Consider the following 21,349-nt stretch of genomic DNA (forward strand, 5'->3'; position numbering starts at 1 on the left):
AGGTGTTAGCTACAGTTAACTTTATTATAAAACTTGTTTTCTATAAACAGTATCACACAGCTGAATTGTCATGATCATTCTATTTATATTTTTTCCAGTGTATTATTTATAAGCATAGTAATGTTTTTTTTTTACCGAAACAGAGGGAAGTATTAAGAACTTTTATGTTAGATACTGAATTTAAAATAGATTCAAAGACTGCTAATGACATTCCTTGTGCAATGATTCACATCAACTATTTAAAATAAATGCATTCATATGTACAGAGAATACAAATGCTTACAGTGGTTTTATGTAATTTTGGGCAAACCAGTAGAGAAGAAACAGCAACAGTCATCCTACATATTATCTGCTTAAGTTAATAAATTAGACCGCTCCAAAGATACTACTCAGATTTGCTCAGTGCATACAATGCTGCTGGCATTATACAGTAATCACTCATGTAAACTGCGTTAAACTATTGTTAGGTTGTAAATGCACTTTCAAAAAATTTAATAATACATTTGCATTTCCAATTTTGCTTTCTTCTGTGCTGAAAAAGCAAATAAAATTTCACTTTGACATATAAATCAAAAAACTTGAATAAGAAATAAAAACTCAGGTATTTGGCTAACTTCAATGCATTTTTTTAATTCGTGTTTAAATTTATTTTTCCCTTTTTCCTTCTGCACAGACCTCACCAAATTAATAATATAACAAAATCTCATAAACTAACATACAAACTAATATTTACTTATACTTTCCACTTCAAATCTGGAGATTTGTTGTCCACATCAAATGTGGAAATATCACGCCTACACTGACTGTGCACTTAGTATATTATACAAGAACTTTATAATAGTTCAAATATTTAGTTTCTGCACTTTCCTGAGATGTGAATAAAAACTGTAAAAAAAAATGAAGAAATGTATTCGTTTTCCAGTGGAATGTCTGAACACTGCTTCTCTGTTCTTTGTCAAATTCATTTGCATACTACAATTAGTCTTCAGTTGCTTTCATCTATGGTTAGACAGATGGCTGGTGGCATCACCGCTGAAGCCAGTTTAAGTAATTACCAGCTATTACTAGCCTCTAGCCCTAGGTGCTTGTTTCAGCCTTCCGCTGATTTCTTTGCTGGGCCAGCACTAGCATTTACATAACCATGCAGTGAAGGGGATCAGAGACTTAATCAGGCAGAGAAAATGACTCAAAGGCTGTTACTTCAAGTCAGATCAGCCTCTTATTACTTCCTTCATTGTACAGCCATAGAAAAGCTTGTGCTGACACAAAGCAAGTAATGATGGCGAAGTGGTCAAACAACAAAAGTGTGAATCTGAGACCTTAAACCTGAGAGAATACTTCTCTCAAACTCTGCTGCAGGTTACAGACCGCATTGCCATATAGATCACAGTCTGCATGTAAATATACACTCTTTTAGTCAGTCTTGGATTGTGGAATAAAGCAAGTGAGGAACAGATTTACTTATTTCTGCCGACTGTGTTGTGGAAACAACTACAGCATATGGATGGGGTAGGCAGCTTGGGAGCGGCAACATTTTAAGTTAATGTAATTGTCTGATTCAGTGCAAATGTCAAGGCCCTTAGACAAGAGAAATAGTAAACCTGCATGGAAAACTTCAGTTCTAGTTTGTAATATGCAAGAGGTTTATTTCTTTTGCTCTAGAGCAATCCAAAAGTTGTGTAAATATTCTAAGACATGCATGTTAAGCAGTCTCCTCTTAATGAGAAGTCAGGCTTGATTCAGATCTCTGTCTCTCTCCCCCATGGGAGTCTATGCAGAAGCCGTATTGCTGAAAAACTGTCCAAACACGCATTTTGCTAGAATCACATTCCATTCCATTTAATGAAAAGACATGAGTAACTTTATAGATATTTAATATTGTAACTATAATTTTTCATTCAAATGATTTAAATAACAAACACATGCCTGATACAATTACAGTGTAAGGATATAATGATAACTCCTTCTAGTGGAGGCACATCCAATACAGCAAAATTCAGAAAAACACAGATGTCCTAGGTATTAATACCAGGCTTTTGCTGGTACTGACTAGCTCTGCATTTTTTTCCTACCCTCTTCACTGATTTAAACTAGACTCATGCAACTTTTCAGTACAATGGGCTTTTAAGGAAGATGAAAATGAAAATCACTTCATTTTCAAGTTTGCTGTTTGAATGGTTTTAACACTGGTAAGCATGTGCTATTTATATACATAAATAAGTATCAGGCTTTAAATCAGTTTATAATCTTTCACTGTGGAACTATGTCTCACCACTACCTCCTAAAATTTTGGGCCAGACTGATGTGATGTGAAGTAACTAATATGTGTTGTTAGTAACGAAGCCCTGTTGATTCACTTATGCTGAGCGTGCAGCCCTCTGGGGCTCCTTTTAGTTTCCTCTCTAACTCATACTTGGTATCAACTGCTCCAAAAGTGATTTCCATGTGAATGAATCCCCAGTGTTCACCTGCATGGACTACTCTGTTCCACCAACGGCACCTTGAAGGGCTCAAGCCATCACAGACACCCATGCTGTTTGGCCTGAACTAAAAGGAGCGTTTTTTGTAGTAATAGTTCAGAGCAGACAGAGATAGGAGTATGCAGTATCACACAATGTACTCAGTAAACTTATCAATCCTTTCATTCTTTTATTATAATCCTGTATTTGCTTCATGTTTTCTTGTTCAAGCTATCAGAATGAAAATATTTTTGGTAAAATTTTGACAAATTGTTGCGAAGGACTTAAGGACAGGAATTCTCTGAAAAGAAACCATTAGTGTAAATATTGTTGGCAGACTAGGCACTGAAGTGGCACTTATTAACTTGAATTTTGCTAAATGTCTGACTGAACTAAAATCTATTATAGACTATACAGAAACAAACATAAAACATTAATCAATTTGTGTATGTTGTTCTGGCCACTGTTAACGTAAAACATCTACAGAAAACCAATCGGGATTAAATACAGACAGACTCAGCAGCCACACAGCAAATTAAGATTATCACTCATAGATAATTAGTCTGAGTAGAAGTTAAAGACAAACAGTTTATTGTGTCAGAGTAATTCAGTTATATGAAATATATCGATTTGGTTTTGCTCCTGTGATACAGTTCTGTTTCCCAGAGATTTCACAAACAATACCACAAACACTGAATTACTTTACCCTTATGTCAGATTTCAAACCAGCTATTTTCTGTTGGAAGGCACAGACTAGTCATCCTTCATTTACAAAACAGAAGTGCAACTTTCTCCACTTCATAACATCAATACATTTTGATTAAGCAGAAGTTCTAAAACAGAAGCAGCAGTACTTCACACAACTCACGTTCAATGGGGAATATAGTGCCACAGTTGTTTTGGGTTGCAAAAGTGTAAATGAGCTGAAAAGACAATCTATGCAAGGCAACTTTTTAAAATCTATTTAAAGCAGAGACAGAGACAACCACAATCTCTGAAAAACCTTAAGCAATGAATTACCAAAAGCTGTGGTGATATCCTGAGGTAATAAGTACCTCTGTATACTTACGTTCTTACATAATTTTAATAAGCCCAAGCTTGTTCTTTGAAGAGGCTGATATAATTTTGGTCTGATTCCACACAGATGTTCTTGCATTTAAGTTGGCACAAACCTACTCCACTAGTGCAAATTAATTCAAAGAACTTTGAAAGTGTCACTTGGCTCTTGCTGACTTTAACACTATCTGACCTAGCATAGCTGCAACTCCCAGCTCTATGTCTAGAGTAGCTTTTATCCACCCTCCTGTAACTGGCATGAAGTTAGCCTGAATACTGTACTGTGTGTGCTTGTTGATTGACAGGAATGGTAGATGGTCATGACTGACGCAGATCGGATTTGCCTTGGCAGGTGATCAGACAGCAATCACGTGAATAAGTAATGATTAACTTAACACCTCAACAGAAAAGACTTACAAATTTCTAATTAATTCAGTACGTGCATCATAGCAGACAGCTTGAAGACTAGGGCTCATTGTAATAGTATTTGTGATGCAGACTCTAGTTAAATAAATAAATACAACTAAGATCATCAAGCACTTCAACAGAAAGCATTGATCCCTACAGCCTAGTAAGTTTTTCCTCTTTCTGTATGCCTGTGTGGTCTTTGCAGGTAGATGAGAAATCATTCTACCTGCACCTGAAGCCAACCAGAAGCAGCATGGCTGTTCGTAGTGCAATGCTGAACTTGAGCCAGTATATACTGTTGAAAAGACTGCACAGCTGTTCCTCAGCTTGAACAGAGAGAACCTATCATGCATCTAACAGTAACAGACTGTAAATGCATGTGTCACATAATCAGAAATCTGGTTAAAGCTGGCATGCTAAGTTACCCGTGGGGAGAGGGGGCTCAAGAGAAAATGAAATTCCAACTGTGAATCCAAGCTACTGTTTCACTGTAGACAAATCCAATTTCAAATGTTCTAGACCAGCTCCTTTCAATTCTGCCACATCAACCCACAAGTTACTAACCTCCACTGTGCCAAGTCTACTGTTTGAGGGCTAAAGGCTAAACTGGAAATGGTCCTCTTTTAGAAAACAAAGAAAACAACAGCTCCCCATAGCGTGTGTGTTTGTTTTCAAATGTGCAGATCCAGGACCACTCGAATAGTTAAAGAACCTATCTCAAGTCCTTTAACTACTAGTTACTACTGCAGTAGGTTTCTGAAATGCTTTGCCACAGAATAGATCTGAACTCACCTCTGTGCCCATCAGTATAGGAAAAAAATAGTAGGACTGCAGTGTTTTTTAATAAGACTGCTTATACACAATATTTGACTTGAAACACACACAACTCCTGAATTTTGTTCACAACTTCCACAATTTTGTTGTTGCTCTTGCTGTTTAATAACAGTACATACATTCTTTTTGTTTGCCTTCTGGTGCTTGAACTTTTATGGTAAATTTAGGTCAAGTTGCTCTACAAATTATGTAACTTCTTTAGAAGTCTGAAATTTTCATATGACCAAATAATTCTAGGAATTGAGTGCTATCTTATCTATCAAATTAGACTTGTGATAAAAATCAAACTGCCAGCACTACAATTAATGAAATAGAGCACACGTGTGCGTCTGCTACATTGTGGCCAATGGACAACTACATACTCTCTTCACAAATTGTGGTTCCTTATGCTCCTATGTTGCAGGCTATTGCTGTGTAACACAAGAAAGCTGGCTTATGTTGGCACTCCTCACGTGCTCCTGGGCTAAATCAATTATTTTAGTTTAAGATGCTGATAAACATGGTTTGAGCAAACACAGGTGATTTTGCATTAAGGTTGATTAGAAGAAAAATCTCAATTTATCTGAGCTTGGTTCCGTCCTCTTCTCCAATAGCCTAATTGTCTTTGGCCTCCCTACTCTGCAATGTGCCACCACTCTCATGTACATTTATTCTTACTGCTTGACTGCCCCAAACTTCTGAACTGTGTAGTTAGCAACAGGAATCATCTCTTCCTTCCTTCCTTCCATCTTCCTCTCCCTTCTCTCTACTACTCTGGAACCGCAAGCCATCTAGGCACTCATTTTAGTTGACTTTCATTTCACAATTTCAAGCACAACCCCTAATGTAAACTACTTCTATTTATTTAAATAATGGATTAAGCGGAAAAGACACTAGCCAAAAACATTTCATAATGGTTACGCACATAGGTTATAACCATTCCAGTTATATACTGAATCTCACAAAACCAACAAACAGAATACTGGTGACAAAACACACTTAACGATAAGATCTAAAAGAACAGGAAATATAGATTGCTGCTAAGCCATGGTGCTTTCATTTTAATGTATGAGGCTTATTTTGTAACTTTTTATAGTAAATTACTCTGAAATAAAAATATTTCTTCCTTACTAAATACAGCAAACAATATTTTATTGGAAAAATTCATTATATTATTTCTAAAACAGATGAACAGCGAACAATTTCTACTACTTAAGATGTCTGCTTACCTAGCAAAGGTAACAAAATTACAGCTCTTCAGGGGGTTTAGAGCAGCTAATAACACACTAGTTGCTACATCCAGATATACTTAATCAAGCAGCATAAAAAGCAGTAACAGAAATAACTAACTTTGTCTGAAAGGAAAAATAATTTAGTTGAAAATTCAATGCCTCAGAAAGTAAAATCACTCTCCAATTTTATTCCTTTTTAAAATCAACTTATAATTACATGGGAAAAGAAAGAGTTCATTTCCTGAAGGTGATCAAAAAGCAGGCTTATTAAAATTAATTTTTGTATTTGGTGAGAATGATCTATAGAGCATTAGGCATGAGTTGCAACAAACGTAGTCCTAAACTAAATTCTATTTATGAATGCCTTTGCATACATGGCATTTAGAGCTATAGCTCACAAGAACAGGTAATTTGCATTGCGACAGCTACCAATAACAATAATTTCTGAGTAACATTAAAACTTGGGCTAAAAATTACAACAGTTTAGAAGCTACTTTACAGGGAGCTTAGCTATAAAGGGTAGTATTGCTAGTAATCTCATCAACCATCTTAATATGTCAATTATTTTGTAAGAGTCAAATCTTTTACTTAATAAATTCTAGCATCTGATTGTGCACACAAAAAGCAACAACTTCCATTACATCTTTGGATCCAAATAGCTAGCTAGCTGAAATGTTACGATATTTGGTTTCTGTTTGGAGAAAACACTGATGGTGAGTCACGAATTTCCTTGAATCAACAGAATTTACTTGCAAAGATGCTACCAGTCATATCTTTGTGAACGCAGGGCAAGTCCCAGACAAAGAACTGTTTCCTTTCCCTTTGAAGATATGGTAAAGGCAGTGCCAGGAATCCTATCACCAGATAAAAAGTACTACAGATAGATAACACAAAATGCTGAGCCAGTCTGAACTTGCTATGCCAATTCAAATTTGTTCAAAGTCTTTTTGATTAATTTTGTGGTAGCAAACTTTGTGCTTTATTAACTCTGTCTACATAACAGTTTTATTGGTCTTTCTGCAGATTGCCCAAAGGATTTTTTTTTCCCATCCTTTCCTGTTTTTCTCCTACACCTTGAGCAGCAATACTGCATCTAAATCACGAACAACCTTTAGCTGAATAATTCAGGTTAGATTATCTTGATTTCTCAGGAACCACTGTTAGGCTTTCCTTACCTGCTGACTTCTGTACTGCAGCATTCCCAATACCAAGCTTCCGTCATCATCGTTACATGCACTGAGCCTCTTCATCAGAAGGCCTTCCAGCCTTGCCTCACCATTATTATGCATGATATGCTGCAATAATACAGCATCCATGTCCAGGCAGGATGACCCCTACTGCTGTAGTACAGGACACCAGCAAGTAGAACCTTAGTTCTTAAGTACAACTTAAAGGAACTCATGTGTGATTCAAAGCAAAGGTTATTACTCTAGCCAGGCTCTGCATTTACACCAATATCAAAACACCTGTTGAGTGGCACAAGTGTAATCTTTGAGTTAAAAACTTAATGCATTTCAGGTGTAGCACTGGGCTTCCAGCAGCTGCACTACTTTGCTCTTGATTGTAAAACATCTGTAATCTTGCAATAATTGGATAAACTCCTCATCACAAATTGTATGCTGTAACAAGTAAAAAATGAAGGGAATTCTTCAGTGCTTTTAAGAGTGTCAAACTCATGAAACTTTTCTTCTGGCATTTGTCTGAAGCTTTACATATTCTGTTTAGAAGAGGAAGAAGAGACAGAAACAACTCGTACATTGAACAATAGTAACAGCAGATCTGCTTTTATACATTTGCTTTCATTTATATTTCACCAATTTCACAGAAGTTCTAAGTGTTAACAATACAATAGTAAATCTGCATGCAAAAGTAAAACATGCTTCTATGTCATCAGTTTCATTTTGTGGAAAACAACTAAAACAGAAACTAGTTTATCACCTGTCCTGGAAGACTAAAGGAGACAGAGCTGTCATTGGGGGTGGGGGGAAAGGGCTGTTCCCTCTTGGAACAAGAGGCTAAGCAAGTTTCAACACTGACAGAATTGCACTGTGAAACCTGAGGTTTATTAATACAAATATCTGTGTTCATCTTAAAAGTCACACTGACATTAGCTGATATGCACAGAAATCTGATGAAAGTACACCAGTCCGTAACACAGTAGCCACTGTACTAAGTATGTGAACAAATGTCAAAAGTAGCTGTTAGATGAGTACATTAAAGTATACCAAGTACAGTAAGCTACAGTATACAGAAATACTTCCACAAGATGCTTAAAGTTGTAAGGAAATTTTCTGCTCTCAGTTCTAATGATATGATCGGGCATGGGTGTACAGAGCTTGTACACAGAAAGACAGTGGAATACCAGGCAAGAACACTGCACTTGAGGACTTGTGCCGCTTATCCGTATGATAAATCACCCTGAGTGCTCTTCTTTCCTTCCCTCAACTGTTAAAGATGATAGCTCCCAAACTTCAGGACAGAGTAACGAGAGAAGTTTCTTAAACTGTATTTGCTAGTCTTGATCCTTTCTAATTTTATTGCAGTCTTTCTGAAGTCCTTCTCTGTGTATAACTACTCTATTTTTCCCCCTCCTCAAACTAACTTGCCCTTTTAATTTTCATTTTCCATGTTACAGTTTCATAGACTCCTCCACTTCTAATGAAGTCTTTCTAGAAATATTTTCAAAAAGTAGAAAAAAACACCACAGTAACAAGAAAGGCATAGAGAAATGTGGAATGCAGCAAAGAGGAAGAGAAAGAAAAGCTAAAAAAAAATGGAAGGAAAAGACATGAAGAACATTTTAAGTTGAAGTTAGTAAAGAGAGTGAATAGAGAACAGGAATCTACCACAGACCAAAACAAAGATCTGTAAGCCTGTAGTAAAGCATGATTAGAGGAAAAAAAAAGAGTAAATTGAATAGAATTTTCTTTTTTTCTTTTTCAACCACCATTACATGAGCAGTAGTGCAGCTTTGCTAGAAGAAAAGTCTATAAACACATTATTTGCTCTAGAAGTAGATCAACAATTGGCTAGATAATTGTTTTCCATTTTTAAATATAAAAAATCTCCCCATTGTTAAAAACAAAACAAAACCAAGAAAGAACAAGAACAAGCCAATAACATACCTGAATTAGATCAGTTGGTATGCTGTCTGTTGACTGAAACCCTGTGAAGCTATGCCTTCTTCAAGGCACTTTTTTGATATATTTAATTTCATTAGGTCTTAAGGGACAGTTAACAGCAGAGGTGTGGGCTGTGGTGGTTTGTTGTTTTTGTTTTTTAAAGGCATTAATATTCTGAACAGTTATTACGTAAGGTAAGAAAAAGACAGGAAAGTAAACAATTGAAATACAATTTTCTGAATTCAGACAAGCAAATGAATCATAAAATTCAAACTAACATATCAGTCTGCCTCAACCCACTGTGTGTCAGTGAAATTCAGGATTAAAAGTCTCCCCATTTTTAACCTTTTAACTGCTTAATGAATCATCAACATTTATGCCACTTTTTCCAGGTTATAGTATATCCACTGTGCCAGAAAGTTTCCAATGAATGGATTTTCACCTCTTACTGTTTTCCAGAATGACAAGCCATGCCATTTTATATTTGCTTTAGGTAAATGGTCTAAGATCCTTTGCCAAATACAATAAAGAAGCAGTAAGTTCTGAACAGTCTGAAGCCAAAACTGGATTTAAAGTTTTGTTATTAGTTTAGAGCTAACAGTGGGAACAAAATAAGACTGGATTTCTAAAGAAGAAATCACAAAGATATCAGTCCTCAAAGACACGTGTGTATAACACCTCTAAAAGAAAGGCATCAAACAGAGATGCCAGGGGAAAATAGGGATTCTGGAGTATGGATTGATATTTCTAAAAATCATTTTGGTATTTAGTATTCAAACATATCCGATACAAAAGTTCCAAATTCATTCCAGGGAAAAGAGGTACTGTTACCAACATAGAAGGCCTCTGCAAGAATGGAATAGCATTTAGCATTTTAGAGAACTGTGTTACAGTCCAGTGTTACAGTCCATTAATGACAACAGCCCTCTGTACAGGTTAATGTCAGGCTTTCCACACATTCTTCTGTGCCAGCTTCATTGATGCTCCTTGACTCTCCTCCAACAGAGACAATTACCTCAGCTATCAGTCAGTGATATAAAGTGCACAGATGCACCAGCAAGCTCATACATTCAGCAGAGTTCAAGGGGAACTCGAGCATAAAAATATTTATTCTAAATAATAATAGGTTTGAAAGTTACTAATCATAATTTACTCTAACAACATCAGTTAAAAATACAAACTATACTGATTATTGCCTTGCCATTTCTTGGATACTTAATTCAAGAAATGCCATCTGCAAAAGGGTTTATTCTGTTCTCCCAAAATCTATGTCTGCACAGAGCATTCTGTAAAAACAGGGTTATATTATTTTCTTAGCAAGCTATCCAGACCTAACAGGAGGTTTATAAATACAAGGCAGTTCTATGACATAATCCATTTAGAGATAATTGCACAAAAGATCATTCTTTGCTACAAAATAAGTCTCATGAATTCCCACTAAAGACTGTTGAAATGGAGATTGTTCCTTACTCCATTAACAAAATGTTCATCAGATCAGATCTGTATTTCTGGATCTTCAAAATGAACTTCACATGCAAAGCAAAGTACTTACACTGTAAATATACACTTAAAACCAGAACCTACATGCAATTTCAATGGTCTTAATGAAATTACCCCCTCTTGGGTCTAATTACAAATTGAAATTGTTTTTAAAGGAACATTTTTTAATAACTATGTATAAACTCTTAACAATATCTTATATGTAGTTAACAACAACAAAAAAATCTACTCCTACACAATTGGAAATCAAGATGTTTTATATGTGATAACAGTATTTATCTTCTTAAATGGTATCTGCCTTCATGAAAAGAAAGAAAAGAAAAAAAGGAAAGGAAGGAGAGGAAGGAGAGGAAGGAGAGAAAAGAATAAAGAATTACTTTTCAGTCTGCTATAGCTTTTATATTGGTGTTACAATAATATATCAGATAGCCCCAGTTTCAACTGTTTGAGACAAGGAAAATACAAAAAGAGACCAAGCAAACTAAAAAGGAAGACAGTGTATTGAGAAAGCAAAATGCATTCATTAAAAATACACATCTTTCTTCTCATTCTAAAATATAAAATGCTGCTGCTGATGGAGAGCTTGAAAAGCATAGGTTTACAATATTCTGTAAATGTTAGCTGTTGTTCAAAACCATCCAACTTTTACTGACTCTCCAAAACTACTACCACTAGGTTGTATAGTTGCAAAAAATATTCATGCAACAGGGAGCTCCTATAGCAAGCCTAATAATGAGGGGATTAGAATAGAAAGTGAGAGCACTGGACTTTCTTTTCTGCCAACACAGTTCAAACCCCAAGCAAGAGGAGGATAAATGAGCCAGAGGGGCTTCATTCATTCTCCATCAAACAACACACCACAAAAGATCCATACATTATGCCAGGAAAATACTCAGCAAGAATGAGCAGCCTTGGAAACAGAAATTCTAGACTCAAAGTCTGGTTGAAGGTCACTGCTCTAACACTGACAAGTTCACTTGATTTGCATTTGATATATTGATACATAAAGGATTTTCTGAGTTGTTTACAATCTTTTATTTCCTGCAAATGATCTGAAGATAGAGGCCAATATTAATCTTTTTGATTTCATAGCTAGATGGAAGAGGACTAAAAAAAATGCTTCACATTATTGAAGGAGCTACTGAAGACGACAAACTTTTTTCTGATTTCTGTTAACTGAACTCTGTTAAATTAAAAAAAATGTGTTTGTATAAAGGAAAACAGTCAGATTCAAAGTTTCCAGTTTCCTCACCAATACTTCCCTATATATTAATAAACCTACATCCAATCTGCTAGTCCAGATCATGTTTAATAGCTTCAGAAAATTCCTGTTACCTAACAGCATGATGATGAACTCATGTTTATTGATGTGCTAAAAAAAGAAAAAAAACACTATTTCAAGACAAATCTATGCTACATTGATTTTTTTTTTTAATTTCATAATGCTCGAATCAAATGAGATTAGACATAGTTAAGAAAGCAGCACTAATCTGATGATACTACTCTAACAAAGTGACAGGCCTATTATTAAAAATATACAGAAAAGGCTCCAACAACGACTAGATTATTTTCCTTCTTTTCAGAAACCTGTTTATATGACATTGAGAGCTCTTAGCATGGCATCTAATTATCATTCCAAACATACAATCCACTGCGAAGGATTCTACAATCCTTGCATAAGTTGGAGCTGTAATTTACTGCAGGAACTAATGCCACACTTAGATATCTATCTTCAACACAAGTCAGGTAAGTGTCTAAACATTGGGACTATTGATTGCAATCAGCTGCTAGAGCAGAAAAAAGAGTGCATTAAATTAATGGTTGCATTTAAGAATTTTAGACTTAGCAGTTTATTATTTGAATTCAGTTTATTACTGAGAGCAGCCAAAGAGGAAGACACAAAGAAGCATCTGCTTCTTTGCAAGCACTTGATCAAATGTGCTCACACACAGGAGACCTTCTCTAAGTATTCTTTAGTATTCTTTAGCCAGAGACTTGTATCTTCCCCTGGCTGATTCATGAATTAAAACCAGCTTTAGAAATACACTGCAGTTCTTCAGCAGTAGGGACTATAAAGTCCGGTATTTTTTACCAGATAATAAAATAAAATTAATAAGAAAAAAATATATGCCACTCAGAGTATCTTAAATGCTTTGCCATTCAAGGAACAAAGACAAAATTTCTCATTCCTTGAAGTCAGATTTCAAAGTCCCTAAAATGCTAGTGTCTCTGTCAATAGTACTTGCATTTTAGTTCCCCTTGTGTTGAAGCATGCTAGATGCAAGACTTGAAAAAGCGTGAACAGAGGAACGTGAGTGGATCCTAAAGGCTTTGGCATGCACAAGGACTTCACTTAAATACAGAAATTATAAAATTAATTGCACTATGAGGTCTTGCTAAGAACAACAAATGCATTTCACAGTTCTTATTACCAACTCCTTCCTTTCCTGGTAAGCATGGCACGTAGAAATAGGAATGAAATCCCCATGAACTGAAGACAGGATAAGCAAGGCGAGGACATGACATGAACTACTGCTGTAGCTACGCAAAGTTTGTGTGCATACTTAAACATTTTCTTTGGTGGTACCAGACACTGGTGAGAAGAATGCATTGCTATCATCGAAAGGAAAACTGGAGCCAGGAGCATTCTGGTATTACACAATAATGGCGGTGAACACAAAAACAAGAAAAGGCTGAGGATCAAAACAGCAACGTTGAGAAAAGGCAAATTATGTATATAACGCTATTTTACTAGGAATTCGTGGATACTGGATTGCACTTCATCACCCTCTGGTGTTGACTGGTGCTGAGAGTTAAAATTCAGAGAAAAAAATCCATAACATTACTAAATGTGAAGCCACTCCTGATGTACATAAAGAACTGGATTCTATTCTAAAGCACCAACTGGTGCTCCAAATCCAAGAAATACAGAAACACTAGAACCCAACCATGTAATTTATTCAAACAAAGGTTTCTTGCTATTAAACCATCACTGTATTTTTGATAGTTTGGTGAAAGAGCTACTTCTTAGTATCTGTCTCTTTGCTTAAAATAAGTTGTTTACCATTAAAAGGTTTTTGCTTTCAGTTACGTATTTGGTAAAAAAAAAAAAAAAAAAAGATCATTTTTGATGTAACATTAAAATGAAAAACTATTTAGCATGGCTCCCTTCATCATCCCTTACACAGAAATTCATGCTTGTGCCATGACTGCAACATTTTTCCAAGAGCAGAAACAAGTACAGTCATGTGAAATGAGCTCTAAGCAATACCGCTGTCAAAGTGGGAAAAACAGACAATGCACTAACATATTCCTGTATTTTTCCTCAAGCTTCTCCCTTATTTTTTCCCAATCCAGCTCTAAAGACGTGTTAAAATAAGATTAATTTTATCTTCCAAGTAATTTAGATTTACAAAAATGTAAAACCAATTCAAACATCTAAAAAACAAAACAAAACAATGCCCTAAACATTATACAAGAAGAAGGATTCCCTGCATTACTTAACTTGCAAGTTGTTAACACAATTATTTTTTACAATAAATGCAGATCATATACAATCTCCCTACAAACCTTTCTCTCTCAATATATTACATTATTGCAAAGAGGATTTTAATCTCATTCTTCATGGATTTTAGAAAACCTTTTATTATTACATAACATTTATTTTCATTCAGAGTTTTAAAAAGCATTGCTCACATAGTGAGGAGTAACTCCTACGACTTAGACCTAAGATTAAGATCTTTCTAAATTTTAATTCTACAAGAAGTTGAATAGGAAACATCTGCTAGCACTTCTAATCGTCTGTTATTAACCTGTGAGCATAACAATAACATGGTTCATAACAATAAAATGGTAATGATTAATAAAATATAAATAACAGTTCTTACCATATAAGGAGGTTATCATGTTCTATTATGTAGGCTTAAAATGTAAAAGCTTTCTGGTAAAAGACACACCTTGAGAAGCCCTGTGCCCAATCAGCAGTCAGACCTGCCTAGGAGACAGCAGCTGATGAATCATAATGATGATAATTGAGCTGTAAGTTTGTTTTTATGTTATTGGTGGTTTTGTATGTGTTTGTTTCCTAAATGAGGAAGAAGCTGTATGCTGTATTTTGTGAACTTCTTGACTTTCTTTTTTTGGTACTTTTCTACTAGATGAAAAGCGTGACAACTACTTGCCAATGATTCATTAAGAAACAAAGAAGTTCCTATTTTTCAGCTGTCACTTTTACAGGCTATTTCAAAAAATGTATTTTTTCAAAAAGAAATTTGCTTATACACTGGGAGAAAAGATTCAAAAACTAAAAAAAAAATGATGCATTTACATCAAAGTAAAACAATGCACAAGCTCAAAACACATTCAAGCAGTACCAGAGATCAAAAGATTATTAGGGAGAGGTACACTTATCTACTCCAGGTATCACATTATAGTTTATCATGTTTTATTATTACTATTTGATTATGGTAGCCACTTACAAGGTTCAGTTAGGATCATTCCCCACTTACCTATGCTGCATGTCTGCCTTGAAATCCCTGATGCTCTCAAAAATTAGATGTATACTTACATTATTTTGCAATCCAGGTTGTTTTTCCTTCAGCCACAGGTACTTATCCTAACCAGAAGGCCCTTGTACTGAGGATCTGCAGAACAGGATGAGGCAAGTGCTGCACTGCGCTGCGTGCACAGCTTTGCTGTCAGCCCTGTGCTGTGCACATCCAGTGGCTGCAGGCTAAACTTGGCCAGCTCCCTGCCACACAGGAGCCTCTAGGCAGCTCCCACTCAGTGCTGGCACTTGCACCACCTGCGTGTCCTTGGCTTTATTTAAAAGTGCAGCAACCAGTTCTCATGTGAACGTCCTTTCTGTTTGACAATAGAAATGAGAACTACAACTATTTGAGAAAATCCCGTCAGAGTTCAAAAGACCAAAACGTCAGGTGAACTTTCCATGGGCAGGATACGCCCACCGTAGTGCACCCCGATTTGAGACCTGAAACCTGTTTGATACCACACAACGCAGGGTTCCCAGTATTGGGAAGGACACGAAATTACATATACAATCCTTTTTTTCCTTTTTTTTTTTTTTTAAAAAAAAAAAATCTACAGTATTAGCATGGTATTTTAAGCAGTACTTTACAGAGTCTGAGTGCATTCATTTCTCGGACAATAATGAACCAGTACCTCCTGATGCCAAACAACAGGTCACTAGATTGCTTTGAGGTAAAACCTCAAGAAAGAGAGGTATGATGTCAGGAATGTTAAAATCCATGAGTTGAAGAGCAATGACTATCATTTATATAAGTAAATTAAAGTTGAGCCATGTGCATCTTGCAGGTGTAATTTCCCATGCCCAACACGTGTCACATGAGCTCTGCCAGCACAGAAATTGCCGATGTGGATTTCTGACTTGAAGTGACTGTGCAGAGGCTGTGGGGGGCTGATTTCACCATGATCTTCTGCGGATTAGCAGGACAGTCACCCCAGCTCCATTCTGTACTGCAGGAGCAGAGACCCAGAAAAAAACTGTCAAACCAAAGCCAACCCCCTACCAAATTTTTACTAGCACCATCAACTTTATTCTCTTTCTCCATAGCCCACATCTTCACGTTTCTCCTTTGTCCTTTCTTTTGTCCACCAGGTTCTGCCACTCTATTCTTATATCTTCCAGGAATTCCAAATTAATTAATTAATTAATTAATTAAATTAATTTCAAATTCCTCCTGCCACAGTAGTCCTATTTTATTTTAACTTAGTGTGGCTATAATTTCCCCAGCCTGCCTAGAGATATCACTTCTCACACTTTCACCAAATGCTGTTCAACTGTTTTCTCATTTTGACTAGTAGCCTACATCATACCACCATCTCTAGTAGGTAACTGTTACTGAAAAATAAGATGCAAAACTGTCAGTCAAAAAAACTAAGGCCTCCATACAATAACAATTGCATGGCATTTAATACTAAATGCAAAAAGCGCCCATTTCCCTGCCAAACTAGCTTTGTCACCACAAGACCTACAAAAGCAAATGACAGTTTTGTAGCAATTACATTAATCATTAAACAAAGTCCACATAAATATGAATCTGAAAGAAGCACCACTGAGCCTCTAGCTGGGTGTAACTGCCCCCCTGCAAATTTGGATAGGGGCTGTGCTAGTATTTCAGGCTTTTTCGGTCTGGTTCTCTGGATTCCACACCTTAGTGGTTGCAAACTGAAATATCTACAATAGTACTTACAACCATGTATTACAATAATTATATTTGCATTATTTCCATGGAGGGAAAAAGATTGCCAAAAAGAATAGATCTCGTTAGTAGTGATTGCTACAATTTCCAGATATCAAAGACCCTGGAAGCTGCTTGTTTTGATTTGCTGCTGTAATGACTGGTACATACTACTAATTCAAACAAATCAAGATGACCATATGTAAGTATATATCACTTCTACAAAATAAGGAAATTTGAGTTAATGAGAGACTAAACAGGAATTTCAATTTTTAAAGTGGATTTTTTTTTTCAGGTTGTTAAGTCAATGCTCACTGCCTGCCAGTATTTTGGAAATAAAATTGAAGTCCCCAAAAGAACAAAAGGAGATTATTTTACTGCAACACTAGAACCGAGGAAAATTCAGTACTGATTTAGAGTGGCAGAGCTAACTCCGCACATTCATCACAAAGCAGCCTTTGTGTCTGCACTATCTGCACAGAATAGCCTTCGATGTGCAGCTTTTTGTGTCTTCATACTGTAACTTCTGCAGAGTAGTAAGTTGTATTAACTTCAGTGACTGGCTTTATGAGATAAAAATTGGAATGAAGAATATGGAACAACAATTAAGCAATGCTTAGCTACAGACAACTCTTGCTAGTTCAACATTCTTCTGCTATAGCTGTTAAAGCAGAGAAAAAAGAATTCTGATAGAAGTGCAGAACACAAGTTTGGTGGTCTGCTTATAAGCTTGCTGCAAAATTGCAACATGGCATTCACTTATACAATATCTAAATAACTTCCAGAATAAATTTACTGTGTTTACAGATAAAAAAAACCTTTTTTTAAACCGTCAGTGTTGAAGCACTGATCAAGTTGTAATATTTTTGACCAGCATACAATGCTACTTCCTATGTATAACGTCATTCCAATGGAGGTTCTTGAGAAGATATTTTAACTTAATTGGTGTATGGGGATCTTTGCTGTTTCCACTTTCCTTAGATACACCTATTATCTACAATACATGGCTAAATAAGTTGTCTTGGAACTATAATAAAAGTTAGCCAGATTTCAAGTGGGCCAGTACAAGATTATAAATGTGGCGCAACTGATGATCATCATCTATTGTAAACAGCAATAGATTGGGCAAATCTACAGTTCTAGAAATATTAGTCAAGTTATGTTATATAATCACCTTCATTATACAATTCCAAGATGGAATGTAAGCAAAAGAAGGACAGAGCAGAACTCCAGACAGGTAAGGCAGAGCTGTATCTAGCTCCTGGCCCTGCTAGTGACTGGCAGACGTCTTTAAGCGAGTCACTCAGCCATTTCTCAAGTCAGTCTACCTACAACTGGAATTTTGCTATCTATCTGGTTTTACAAAACCACTTGATAATAAATAGAATATTAAAAGGCTAGAAATTACCACAATACTCACAATGGAAATATACATTTCAGGTAACTGCTGTACTATTTCTAATGTGCATAAAACCAATAACATTACAGTTTTCCAACTGAGTACAAACTTCCAGTTCCCTCTGTGTGCTTCCCATTCTGCAAGCATTCATATCCAGGCACTTAAGATGGGCCCCCAGGTGTGCTGCTTTCACAGAGGATGAGTGAGATCCTCCCGCATCATAAGGGCACCTCTTCACTGAGCCCAAGCCATCACTTCTCTTTAGATTATGGGAACCCTTCCCATGGGATGTATTCCCTCCTATCCCAGCCTCCTCTGGAAAGACTGAAGAGACACCTGTGCCCCTGTGAACTTCACCCTCAGAAGTGAAGAGCCCTAAAACAGTAGTGATTTCCTGCTTGCCATATCTTTTCATCCAAAATACCTGCAGTATCTGCAGGTAACTCTTTTATAGAACTCATGCTTTGTTAACTTCCCTGCTGTTATTCTTGTTGGAGGGTGAGCCTGAGAGTGTGCATGCACCACGAGCTGCTGAGCATCTTCTCTGCACCACTCTGCCTGCACAGGGCCGGATGCCCAGTCATTACTGCCAGCATGCTTCCCTCACAGCTTGCCAAGTGGGAGTGAAAGAGTGAGCAAGACAAAGAATGTCAGTGCAGAGTCGGAAGGCTGCAGGCACTGACTGGAGTGTTAGGCAATTCCACAGACGTACCATGGAGCCAAAGCTTCTGCAGAAGACTGAGTTGGTTATGATCCTCACTATACCTGCAAGTAAATGTGGATGGCTTGCCAAGCCATGCCATAAGTAAAAGACAAACACACAGTTAGAATCTGAGAATTGCTGGCACCCCATCCTGTGCCATTCCTTTACCTCATATTGCACGCAGTGACTTCAGTTACAAAAGTCAAATTCATACATTGTGATACAGTTCCATTAAGTTAAAATTCAAAGAGACACAGATGATTTATGAATAAACCTTGAAAATACAATTCACGTCTTCTGGTTCTAGAAGTCCAGAGGGATAATTTTCTGAAAAATTCCAGTACAGTCAAATCAACATACATTTGAAATGGATCTAGTAAAAACTTGTTGAAGGAGAAAGGGAGGGAGGGAGGAAAGTATATATATAGTTCTGGGCTAGATTCCTAGCCTGTGTAATATTTGTAATTAAAAGACTGACAAAAGAACATGATTTTAAATAACATTGTTGCTGCGATTACATCAGAGTCAGTATTCACATATTATGCTGAGTCAGTTGCTCATAATCACAAAGCAAAATTTCATTAAGAATAAAACTTTTCATCCTTTCAGAAGATGCCTGGCAATTCCTTGCCAGAAGTGACACGGACTACACATAACCTTAGGGACACACTTTCTGTTCAGTGATGACCTAACAGTTGGCAGGACACCATGAGCCAACTATTGTTTTTAGCTGTCAAGAAAAATAGTCTGCACAGTGGGAAATCTAAAAAGCACAACAAGACCCATAATTTATTCCAAGATCAAGTTCTCCTTATCAAGGAGACGTGAGTCTGCAACATTTTCTCTTCCTGCCTCTATTCAGTCAGTAGAGATTCAAAGCACTTCTCTCCAGAAAGAACAGTAATGACAACACTTAAAGCCAGGGTTTATTAACCAGGGACATCTCCAAATAAAAGGTTGGCAAAAATCACCTGTTTGCTATGTAAAAGTGAACACTGTGCCAGCTCAGCTGGTAAGAAACAAACAAAACAAAACAAACAAACTAAAAGGCATTACAGGCCAATTTTTCCTCTTACTAACGTCAGCATTGCCTTGAAATAACTTCACTGACTTGGTTTAGTTAGGTCAGATTCAGAACAGTGCAAATGAAAGCAGAAGTTAAGCCAGTGTTTTACTTACAAAACATTCCCATTACCTGCACTCAACCAGATGTCTGTACTGCACCACTGCTCAAACACTGCACTTGTTTCATATGTACACATCATTCACAGAGCACATGAGTGAGGAGAGAAAACAAATACTGCATTTAAATGGTGTGGGGGAAAGTAAAGATTGTTTTAGTGGTCTCAAAATTATTATCTTTTAACTGCGTATTCAAATTCTTGTTCTTAATCTGCATCCTTGCTGAGCAAAATTTATATATTAAATATCTCAAAGTCCTATATATAAAGAAGTTCATACTAGAGAAGTATGTCCTACCCCTCTTGATTTTTTCTGAAGTCTTGAGACCAAATCTGTATACTTGCTGTGGGTTTTCTCCTATTTGTTTTGCATGCAAACTCTGGCAAAGAGAGAATAATCTTTATCAGTGTCTCAAGTTTATTAGGACAATACAACTGCTTCATTCTTACAAAATGAAGAACCAGTAACTGAACTGAGGAAACAACCAAATAAACAGGGAACAGGAAAACTCCATCATCCAGTAGCATTTAGCAAAGCTGTACAAAGGAGAAGGGAAGCTTGGTGAAAAGCAGCCCAACTGTCTGGATAGATTCTAATATATAACTTTTGCCACTTACGTTTGATATATGGAAACTGACAAACAAAATCAGGTATGTAATAAGGCGTTTCCAGAGGAGGTTTCATCTCAGAATTTTGAAGTTACCTTGCAGATGACTAACTGCACAACAACATGCAGGAATAAGAAAACATCTAGCACCTATATTTTACAGAAGGGAAAATGGAGCAGACTGTAACATGGCATGGTAGTTGCAAGGCTGGAACAAGAATCCAGAAGTTCAAGATTAAATCACTAGACTGCAGATACATTTTTATTTTATTTTATTTTTTTGCATAGGAGGAGCTAAATTACAGTGACATCTGTGAAAAGCTTTACAGGAACGACTCAATTGTGTAAATATTTGTTGGCTTGATGTTAATAATAATAATTAAAAAAAAAGCCCAGATATTACATCTGGTTTTCAAAATGTAAGGCAAGAACAAAAACTTTGCACCTTCAACTTTGTTTTTTGTAATTATTAACTTTAGCTTGTAGTCTTCGGGACTGTTTCACAACTTAAGGTAAATCTGAGGATCAAGCTGAGGCAAAAATGGCTGTTGCTCATCTCTTTCTTTGCTCTAAAAACAACAAATAGCAAAAGAGAGACTAGATAAAATTTCATGATACCAGAGAAAGAAGCTTAAGAGCAAATGCTT

The sequence above is a fragment of the Cygnus atratus genome, chromosome 8, assembly GCF_013377495.2.
Source record: "Cygnus atratus isolate AKBS03 ecotype Queensland, Australia chromosome 8, CAtr_DNAZoo_HiC_assembly, whole genome shotgun sequence".
Taxonomy (NCBI): domain Eukaryota; kingdom Metazoa; phylum Chordata; class Aves; order Anseriformes; family Anatidae; genus Cygnus; species Cygnus atratus.